The sequence below is a fragment of the Rhagoletis pomonella genome, unplaced genomic scaffold, assembly GCF_013731165.1.
Source record: "Rhagoletis pomonella isolate Grant_MI unplaced genomic scaffold, Rhpom_1.0 Rhpom_scaffold_00006, whole genome shotgun sequence".
NCBI classification, from domain to species: Eukaryota; Metazoa; Arthropoda; class Insecta; order Diptera; family Tephritidae; genus Rhagoletis; species Rhagoletis pomonella.
This window is the reverse complement of record NW_023458560.1, coordinates 6358826-6370447: the sequence shown is the minus strand read 5'-3', so window position 1 is coordinate 6370447 and position 11622 is coordinate 6358826. Positions and strand designations below refer to the sequence as shown.

Genomic DNA, 11622 nt, shown 5'->3' with positions numbered 1-11622 from the left:
AACGGGCGGTGTCTAAACTAGCAGTCCTGGATTTGGAGAGTGGTGAATCTGATCGCTCCACGGGGGAGGGGATTTTGGCAACCGCTGTTTAAACTTTCGTTCAATTTCTTATATTTAGCCCTAAGATACACTTTAGTACAACTCTGGGTTATGAACCAACGTTGCGCACCCATTCTTCTTCTTATAAGTTTTCGCCTTATTACTCTCTCTCTCCTTTTTGACATTTGTCAAAGCGCTATCTAAAACAGCCTTTTTAATATTGAATTTAACAAGCGAAGGAAGGGTGCAAAACTGCGGTAAGAATTATAAAATCTAACCTAATCATTGTATGAACTTAATTAATGAATTCTTACAGAATAAACGTACATATCACACATCAAGTGTTATCGCTTTGTTTAACGCAAACCCTTTCGTTTTGCCTAAGTCGCAGTCGCGACACTAATAGAGAGCAAAACATTACAAAGAAAACATATTTGGACATAACAATTAAAATAAATAAGGTTACCAACAAATGCGAATTCGGGATATATAGAAAGCCCACGGCCACAAACACGATAATACACTATACTTTAAACCACCCTCAACAGCTCAAAAATGCAGCCTTTAGACATCTAATTACCTGGCTTGAACGAACCCCATTGGAAAAAGAAGCTTACAGCAAAGAACTTAATACGATATACGAAAATAACGGATACAGAAAGGGCCTAGTAAACAAGATAAGAAGAGAAACAAAAACGAAGAAATCAAAAAAGATGGAAAATAATGAAAAGGCTTGGGCAGTCTTAACATATACGCGCAAAAAATTGGCTAAGGTATTCCAAAAGTATGACATTAATACAGCTTTTGGAAAGAAGCACAACGTGAGGAGGATACTACGAAATAGCGCAAACGAGGAAGACCCACTAGACAAGCAAGGTGTATATAAGTTGACTTGCGAATGTCAACATATGTAGTTACATAAGATAAACAATGCGCCTGATAAAAATAAGATATCGTGAACATATAAGGGACTACAACAAAAAAAAAATATAAAACCATCTACCACACCGGAATCGAACTTGCGACTACCATAAACAATGAAACGCAGGTCCAAACTACAGAAACAAAGAGAAAGAAAATAACTTATTTTTACCTACCTGTGAATCCATGCAACAATTAATCAAGAAGAGGTGAGCAGCTGATTTCTACATGAGGATGTACACACAGAAAAAAACTACTGGTTGAACGAAAGAATATAATCCGCTGAGACGTATGTACATAACTAAGAACCAACGACGATTTAGCACGGCTATAAATAGTGACGGACGAAATTATTCAGAACGAAAAATTACACTGAAGATGGCATAACGCCGAAACCGGTTTATCTCCAAACCAAATTTGACAAGGGATGACGTAAAATTGTTCCACATTATATCACACTCCTACCCTGTCGGAAACACTAACAACTTTAAGATATAGTTTGTATTTGAGGTTATGAGCTTTAGGGAGGGTTTAAAACCCACCCCTTGTGTGCGCTAAAGCGCCATAGTAAATTTTTTTACCTTGGAGAAAAATGTTACGGATTGCCACACAGCCCACAGCTAGGGGCTGTGGGAAGACAAAAACATGCACAAAAAACTTAATTATATGATCATTAAAATGACTCCAAAATATTAAAAGTATGCTTGTTATATGCCCCAAAAATGTATATAACGAAAATTTTTTCGATTAAAGCATAAAAAGTTCTTGTACATACATACATACAAAATGTATTTAACAAAGTGTGATTGAATTTGACATTGGCCTCAGAAGCACCATCCTATAAAGTCAAATTGAAAAATTTGTTTGTGAATTTTGAATCGTTTGTGTATATTTTTTGGCATAATAGTACCTTAAAAGAGGGCCGACCTGAGTTGTAAATCACACCTTGTTTAATACACATTGCATACATGTATGTACGGAATTTAAAAGATAAAAAATTCTCCAGGTGAAAATATTGCCACATTTTATTGAAGTGTTGCTTCACAAAAAATATTTTTGTTGCTGATATTAAGCACTTACATTAGATGCAGAATAAAACTTCCTGCTCAATCCGCAACACATCTGGAGCTGGATTCTGTAACTGTGAGAAAATGTAGTGTATACCGAGTGCAAAGCTCACAACCAAAAACTCACCGAATAAAATTCAGTGAGTTTTTCGGAAGATAAGTGTACACAATTTTGACAGTTAAAACTTATTCTCTCTCTTGCTGGATCGCAAAATGAGGAAGTGTACACAATTTTGACAGCTAAAACTCATTCTCACACTTCCTGAATCGCAAAATGAAGAGTTCACACAATTTTCAGTGTACACACACAGTTACAGAATCCAACTCCTGGAAACTTTTAAACAGATTTCGCTAAAAACAAAAAATTTTGATTGAATTTTTCAATCACCAAAACCGGTTTAGAGCGAAACTTCACTATTGGAAAACAACAGTCGAAATATTTTTACGAGTATATTAAAATGTTTTACATGAAAATAACGGGACTTTCCGTTGTTTGTCAGCTTTTTCTTTTTGTCAATTAAACAAGCCTCGTCAGCAAGGTATTGTCAGATGAAATTATGCGAAAATTAATAAACTGATTACCGAAATAATTATGTTTACGCACTTTTATGCTTTTTAGCCAAAATATGCATTTTGTGTCATAATATGCATTTGCATATGCGATATGCATTTGCATATTTTTGTCTTCCTTACTTATGACATTAGCATTCAAAACAAATTTTGGTCAAAGCTTGGACTCCGTGTTGATATGCCGAAAGTAGCAGGGTTCGGATCAACAAATGGCGGTAACGCCTGTCGACGTGCGTTCTTACTTAGAACATGAAAAATTTTCTGAAGTAACTGGCACTGAATTTCAAGTTATTCTTTGTTTAAAAATAATTTTATTATTCCAAAATTTTTATTGAGCTTGAGGCCATTTTTAATGAAAAACTATTGTGGAAAAACAACAGAAATTTGAATATAATTGTTATAAATAACAAAAAACAAATAATAATTTTAATATGTTTAATAGGCGGCGTACACGGTGCGTGTGACTCGCGTGTTGGTTGGGATGTTTTCGTTGCACCGACATGACTCTGGTATGACTCTGAATGATTCAACTGTGTGCAGTCGAAAGGCGAGTCAACACGTACACAGTTGACTCAAGAGTCGGACGCACCGTCTGTGTTGCTTATAACTACGGTGACCAGATTTCCGTGGACAAAAATCGGGACATTTCTAAAGCATCCAATCCGAACATATAATTTTGTTTTTAGAATAAAAAGACATAACATCTTATAATACATGTTTACACACAATATATGTATATACGTTGGCGACAGTGTAATTTGGAAAAGACATTTCAGCAAGTTTTGGCTACTGTCCCTTGTTTAAAAAATGTTTATTAGGTTTTTATGAAAATAGCTCACTCTCTAAAAAAGCATGTAAATCCAAATTTCAAACTTTATAAAACATTTACAAAAATTCGACGAATTTTAACAAATGTTGATAAAAATTTTTAACTTTTTAATCAGATTTTTAGAATTTTTTTTTTGACATTTAGTTTTGTAGCCCAATAAATTGCGAAGTTCGAAGAAGCTTGGACTTTCCGTTGATTTTGGATTTTGGAGAAAATTACCAATACCTTCCACAAAAAAATTACCAAAAATCAAGAGTAAGTCCTAGCTACTTAAACTGCATACTCAAAATATTTCTAAGAAATCGCATTAAAAAGCTCAAAATTTTGATGAAACTTTGTCGAATTTTGCTAATTCTTATACAAAGTATGATTTACATAGGTTTTTGTTACATAATGAGCTACTCTTTCATAAAAAAATAATAAACATTAAATAGTCGAAAGTGAAATAGCCAAATAATGCTAAAATGCTTCTTCCCTATTTACATATATATATGTACATATTTACTGTATTTGCAGCTTATATTTTTCATATTTATGAATTTTTTTGAAAAATTAGTATTATTTTTTATAATCTCACTAAATTCAAGTTAAAATCGTTTCATTAAAAAAAAAATTAAACAAAAAACTTAAATAAAAATGAAATAAAAAAATGATGAATGCAATATAGCGGGAGTATCAGTTTGAAAGAATAAAGCATAGCCTTAGATCATAGAAAATAAGGATGCTGGCTATGTTTAAGGTTTCCCTATAATCTATGTCCTTTGCAGGGATCGAAAATAATTGTTTTTCTTTTTTTTAATTGCAAGTAAAGATTACGCAAAAAATTCCCTTTGTCTGTTTTGGGGAATTTTTAACCATTATCGTAAGATATATTTAATTTTGGTCATCGCAACCAATATAAATGAGAAAATTGGAGAATGAGAAATTTGGTGCATAGGACAAATGGGTATGGAAAATGCCCTTTACAAATTTTGTCCTTAAATATTTTTGAATGTTTGCAATATTTATTTTTTTTAATTGCCAACATCTGCATAAACTCCTGTTTATTTTTATCAGAATCAGTGGAGGTTATATTTCCTTCTCTAACGGCGTTTTTACCTGGGATTTTGTCAAGATTTGGCGTAAAGCCCAATATTTTTGCTTCACACGATTGGGCTACAGAGTTGCACAAAATTCTATGTTGCTATTAATAATAATAATAATAATAATAATAGATTGGCGCTTACACATATGTTAGTGTTTGGCCGAGCTTCTCCTCCGATTTGTGGCGTGCGTTTTGATGTTGTCACACAGAGCGGAGGGACCTACAGTTTTACGGCGACTCCGAACGGCGAATGTATTTTTATGAGAAATATACTCGGAGGTTTGCCATTGCCTGCCGAGGGACGACCGCTGTTAAGAAAAAACCTTTTCTTTTATATATTTTTTGCGCTGTTGCTTTGACAAGGGTTTGAACCCAGGCGTTGCGGAGTGGAAGCGCGCACTGCTTACCACTACACCACAGCTATTATGTGTTCTAAAGATGAAGGAAATCTGACCATAAATTTTAAGGATAGCTCTCAATTAGAGATGGGCGCGGGACCCACGGTACTGATTTCAAAATGGCCGGGATGAGAGGTATCGGGAAGGTCTGAAAAATTTTACGCAGGGAACAGGACCAAAATCTTTTCCCGATATTTTCCTAAAAAATTTTTATAAAATATGCACTTTGTTGTGCAAAGCAAAACAAAATAATCGGGACATAATATTTAGTCCCACGCCCATCTCTACTCTCAGTCCCTTCGTCACCTAACGGAAGTCAAACACATGATCCTTTTTAAACTCAATACACAAAATAACAATCACACATAAGTGGTTCCAGATATAAGCGATATGGAAATTGCATTTTGTAAGCGAGGTGCCTCATCCCCGTTTCAAATGCACATGACGTTTCGCCATAAGTTCGTAGAATTCTACTTACTGTGTTTCCGAAGAAGGGGGGCTGAACACATTTTGCAGAGAACACCTTTCTGCGTTCGGTACCATATGCAGCTGTCTCAAATTTCAGATTGTTAGCATAAGCGGCTACACAGATAAGCGATATGAGATTTTAGTTTGTATGGCAGGTGCCACGCCCCCTTTTCCAAAACCCACCACTTGTCGCCGTAAGTATGGTATGTGGCTGTGTCAAATTTCAGGACGTTAGCATTAGGCATGGTGCACATTAGAGCGATACGATATGCGATATGAAAGCGATATCGACATGCGCGTAGTGCACACTAGACCGATACGGCATGCGATGCGACACGCGATATCATGTGCGGTGTTATAGAAAACCGTGTCGCACGGCCGATACACATGCGATATTATATCGCAGCAGTGTCGCACAGCCGATACACATGCGATATTATGTCGCAGCAGCGTCGCACGGCCGATACGCATGCGATATTATGTCGCAGCAGTATCGCTGACGTGCAAGTGTGCACAGTTGTCATCCTTTCCTACCAATTTACACGTACTCAACATGTCGATGGCTCATTCGTTACGTATCGCGTATCGTATCGCATATCGTATCGCTCTAATGTGCACCATGCCTAAGAGGTCTCAGAGATAAGCGATATTACAATTTCAGTTTATATGGGGCGGTGCCATGCCTCCCTTTTCCATTATCTATTGATTATTGATAGCATATGTTGCTGTGTTAAACTTCAGAATGTTAGCATAAGCGGTTCCATATATAAGCGATTTGAGAATTTGAGTTGGTATGGGAGGTGCTACGCCCTTTTTCCAATACCTGCTACTTTTCGCCATAAGTAAGGTTTTGATAGCTGTGTAAAATTTCAGGACGTTAGCATAAGCGGTTCCAGAGAAAAGCGATATGAGAATTTCAGTTTTATGGGCGGTGCCACGCCGCCTTTTTCAATACCTACCGCTTTTCGCCATACGCAAGTTATTCATAGCGTAAATAGCTGGGTCAAATTTCAAGGCGTTAGCATAAGCGGTTACAAAGAAAAGCGATATGAGAATTTCAGATTGTATGGGAGGTGCCACGCCCCCTTATTCAATACCTACCACTTTTCGCAATACGCACGTTATTGATAGCGTTAATAGCTGCATCAAATTTCAAGTCGATAGCATAGGCGGTTCCAGAGAAAAGCGATATGAGAATATCAGTTTGTATGGGAGGTGCCAGGACCCCTTTTCCAAAATCTACCAGTTTTCGCCATAAGTACGTATTGATAGTGTATGTGGCTGTGTAAAATTTCAGGACGTTATCATAACCGGTTTCAGAGAAAAGCGATGTGGGAATTTCAGTTTGTATGGGAGGTGGCACGCCCACTCTTCCAGTACCTACCATTTTTCGCCGTAAATAGGGTATTCACAATCTGCATCCGTGCTGGGTGTCAGTTCACCAGCATAATTGGTTTTAGAGATATAGTGGTTTTCATATTTTAGTCTATATGTCAGATGCCACGCCCCCTATATATCGGGGTTAACATTTCCGTATTAGAGGAAGTTATATCCTTTAAATGGGTGTATGTTCCATTGAAACCGAGCGAACGGTACTCTCAAAAAAGGTAGTTCAAAATTTTCTTGTGGCGTATTTATATCTTTGGCCATAAGCAATAACCGCTTAAATCGAAAAACCTTATTTCGAGAAAAACGTTTTCAACATTTGGGCTGTAATGTTAACCTTATGGGGAAACCAAAATATGTTCGTCTATGACTTCATAAATAGCCTGGCTGGCGAGATGGGGATTTCACATACACATGGAATACTAGTTGCAGAATACCATAGCATATATAACTAATTTCTTTCTTAAGTCGACTTAGGCGGTTATTGCTGTGGCACCGATATATACATTAATGTACAGGGAATGATAGTTACCATCTTTAAGAATATTTAAAACTTTTAGCAGGTCAATAAATTTATACAAATGTGACTTTTTTAGTTTTGTCCAAAAATGTAGCCCGCATTGGCGAAAACCATAACAAAATCAAACAGGTAATTTTCGAGTTTTACGCGTTTAGACAGACACTTCATTTTATAATATATATAGATTTCGTCGTTAGGATCGTATCCATAACGAAAGTGTGGTGCTCACGATTTACATATTTTGAATCTAAGTACATATTTATTTAACATTCTTATAATTTTTACGCTATGCTGTATGTAGGATGTATGGTTATTGCAGACTTTTACACAAATAATTTCTTCCACATGGTTTTTATTCCTAGTATTTTTGGTAATTGCAGACAATTACTATAACCTCCCACCAAGTATCTACCTTACTACGAAGCTGAAAATCTTAGTAGATAAGAGAGTTTTTGAGAAAGATAGAATGTTTCGATTGGAATTTAAAAAAGAGACACAGACATTAGCGTGCTTGCAAAGAGAATTTCAACTTGAACCCATTTGTTTAACAAACAATAAATATTCATTTGGTGATGCGAGTCATTAAATTTTCTATACGTTACACAAAGAACAGTAACAATAGTTAAATTCCGAATAAATTCACCAAACAACGAGCTTGTGAAAAGAACATTTTATTTACAAACAGAGAACACTTCAGTTCACGCATAATTGCGAAGTATATATGTACATATTTACTTGCTTCATCAACAGGCAGAGAGTACTTCGTTTTGTAACACACTTGCGAGTACGCCTGTCACAACCCGAACTCATAGAATGCCTCAAGGCGTATAGGCGACTTGGTACAATAGACTCGAGAAAGAGTTTCTCATTGGTGAACAATAGCCGACGAGTCGACGTGTTCGCTAATTCAACACAGCCGGCTGCCTCTACTGGTGCGCACTTATACACCACACAAAACTTCAAAACCATAATTGCCCTATTGGTAATCCGACGATTGCGTACTTTACCATCGTCAGTGAACGATGCAAGCGGAATGTAAGTTCTGTGTAGAATTGTATTATACTTTAAGGCCCTTAGAAGCAGTTGCCTGCCTTCTAGCCGTAACCGAAGGGTTGAGAGCTCTCGGCTGAACTTCGTGTTGTCATCTACCGCTGTTTGCACCACTGTCATTTGCCATTTGATGCGGCACACACATCCGGTATGCTAAGCTCTACGCTCATTGCTCGTATATAACAGTACTCGGCGGCAGCATTGAGTTTAGTATTCGTGTTATATTCACAATGTGCGCTTAAAAACAGTGCTACAACGACGGTCGGTTAATGAACAAGTAAACTTAAGTATAAAAAAATCAAAGAGATTTGGTTGAACAAGTCAGTCAATCAACCTACTGTATATATTGCGATGAGAAATCGAAATAAAAATCAACAAGCTACATAAGAAAGTGATTTGAAATTGGAATCTGTTTAAAATTTAAATGTAAAATGTATTTTTGTAAAATTACAGCTTCGTTGCAAATAAGTGGAAGTAGTTATTATTAAGTGCCCCCGGCGTTCTTAAAAAATGTGAAATTAATTATACGCCGGGATTCTGCACAGTAAAAAAATATATATAGATACAATTGTATATATTCGAATTATGTTAATATGCAGATATTTGCGATTGCAGTTTCGGAAAATCGGGATATACTCCATTGCTCTACTTTCGTAGGGTTAAAAGTGAGCAGTACAAAGAGCAGAACGAAGTGAAATTCAGTTAAACAAGTCGAAAATGTATACATAAATAAAAGATTAAAAGGCAGAGGCTCTGTATGGAAAGTGGAGTGGGACCTCTATGTAATTACGGGAATCTTGCACAAATTGCAAGGGAATAAATTGCACTGTACCCCATTTTTTTGTTCACAGCCGCCCGCCCCAAGATGCCAATAAAATATAGAATTTCGTTTGTTAAGTTTGTGTGCGGTAAATCGTAAGTTTCTTTGTTTATGCGGGCTGCTGGTTGATGCTTTCATTGTTTTGATTCGCTATACTCCGCGTCAGTGTATATCCGCAATCAGTGTTCCTTCTGAGTTTTCTCAGTGCTTACCTTTCAAATATAACTGCAACAACATACCTAAGAGTGTATATACATATGTACATATAACTAGTATGTATCTGTTTCTAGTAAAATCATTTTTTCGGTGTGTCAGTGTAAAAAAGAAATGCGACTCAGAATAAGGCGTCATGCAACAAATTGTTTTCCGGTGGCTTGCCATAATCTGAAGACAGCATATGGCCAAACAAGTATGTTTATTTTTAAATGCAAAATCAGTTGCGTTCCCCAACTTTTCAGGGCTAAAACCTGTAAAACTGTCAAAAGGCAATAGAAGCCAGAGAGCCGAGTACGGGAACGCTTTCTGGCAAATTCCTGTAAATTCTTGCAACTTCTTGCGAGTTAGGGAACCCAACTAACATAAGAACTCAAAAATTTATAGAAAATGAGACAATGCCCTATGGGAAATTTTAGCATTTTTTTGGAAAAAAATTATTTTGGTTTGACAAGTAGATGACTTAGAAAACCAAGTTTTTTATTGATTTACATCTGTTCCACCATATTTACAAAAAAAAAAAATTAAATATATCTTAACACTTGACGATCGAGTGGTAAAAAGGAGTAAATTTTTATACCCGAGCGCACTTGTTTGTGCACAAGGGTATATTAACTTTGTTTACATAACGGTTGTTTGTAACAGCCAAAACGAATCGAGATAGATATAGACAAGTGCATACATAAATGCTCAGAATGAACAGAGTAGTCGATTAAGCCACGTCTGTCTGTCCGTCCGTCTGTCCGTCCGTCCGTGTACACGATAAGTCGAGCTAAAATTGAGATATCTTAACGAAATTTTGTATGTAGGTTTTCATTTATCCAAGGTAGGTTGGTATTGAAAATAGGCGAAATCGGAATGTAACCACGCCCACTTCCCATATAACGGTAATTTTCAGAATACGAAAACTGCGATATTTTAGTAACTACTGAAGATTATTCACTCAAAATTGATATTTACAATAAATTTTAGACGAAAAATAAGAACATTATAATGTTTTGGAAAATGGGCGTAGCCACGCCCACTTATGGTTACATGTGTATATCTTGCTAACCGCTACACCGATTTCTTCCAAACTTGTAACGGTTGTTGGCCTTGGTATAGCATACCAAACGGCCAAATATTTTTAAAATCAGACTATAACCACGCCCACGTCCCATATACCGGTAGTTTAGAGAAATACCAAATCTTCGATAAATCAATAAATATTTAACCTAATTTATTCAAAATTGATGCCTGCAACAATTCTTTACCAAGAAATAAGTTTATGATAAAATTTTGGAAAATGGGCATGGCACCGCCCACTTATGATCACATACATGTATCTCGGTAACCGTTCTACCAATTTGTACCAATTGGTATGGTTATTGTGCTTGCCACATAAAAGTAAAACGTTGCAAATTATTGAAATCGGACTAAAATTACGGCCGCTTTTCATATAACGGTAAATTTCAGAAATGCTTGAAACTTCAATATTTCGAAATTTAAGAACGCTAATTTACTCAAAATTGATACACCCCGGCTTACCATGTAGCGGTAGCTTTCGGAAAAGTGAAAAACATGTATTTAATATATTTAATGTTCGGCTCCGCCCGAACTTAGACTTTAATACTTGTTAATTTATATTTTTATTAAAAAAGTTTGAATTCAGTTTCTTTTTAATACTCTTATGAATGTAAGAAAAATGACGGTTAGTTACTCTGCACTATGGGAAATTTGACCCTATTTTGTGGCCAAAATTCTAAAAGTTGAGATATCAATTTAAAACTTGGCCCAGTAGTAGGACTAAAAGTAGTGGCCTTGCCGCGCAAAAATTAACCCGTAATGTCACACCTCCAAAAAATTGCGTAATGGTCACACGGGGTCCAGTGGACCCCAACCGAATAAACAGATGCCTCGTACGTTCTATTTTAAATATCGACTCGAATCCTCCACTGACCTTAAGTTTAAGACTTTCTCTTTGTTATCTGACAGGTTTTGTTCCAACTTTTAAATGATAACACCGTGAGTTATTTCATAAAACTTATGATTTTGTACCAAGTAGTTACCTAAGAAAATTTATAATTTCTTTAATATCGCACAAAATCGCAGTATAAGGTTATGGGGAGATAAGAGATCAGGGACTATTCTACCGATTTGTGATGAGCTTTTTTTAAACGTTCTTGAACATTTTTTTTTAAACACTAAATAAACCTTTTTTTAATTGTACAATTTCACTTTAAAGTCACTTAAATGCGGACGTTTCTTTGGTACAACC

The 11622-nt window shown here is 36.1% G+C and overlaps 1 protein-coding gene and 1 long non-coding RNA gene across 4 annotated transcripts in view; one reads left to right on the top strand and one right to left on the bottom strand.

The window, feature by feature from the left end:
• LOC118740338 (ATP-binding cassette sub-family G member 4) overlaps nucleotides 1-11622 on the bottom strand; it is a 559608-nt gene that overhangs the window by 186683 nt on the left and 361303 nt on the right. The gene's annotated exons all lie outside the window — the stretch shown is intronic.
• LOC118740343 overlaps nucleotides 8201-11622 on the top strand; it is a 13898-nt gene continuing 10476 nt past the window's right edge. Inside the window, exon 1 of the long non-coding RNA XR_004993118.1 lies at nucleotides 8201-9561. This is a non-coding gene — a long non-coding RNA (uncharacterized LOC118740343). The remainder of the gene's footprint in view (nucleotides 9562-11622) is intronic.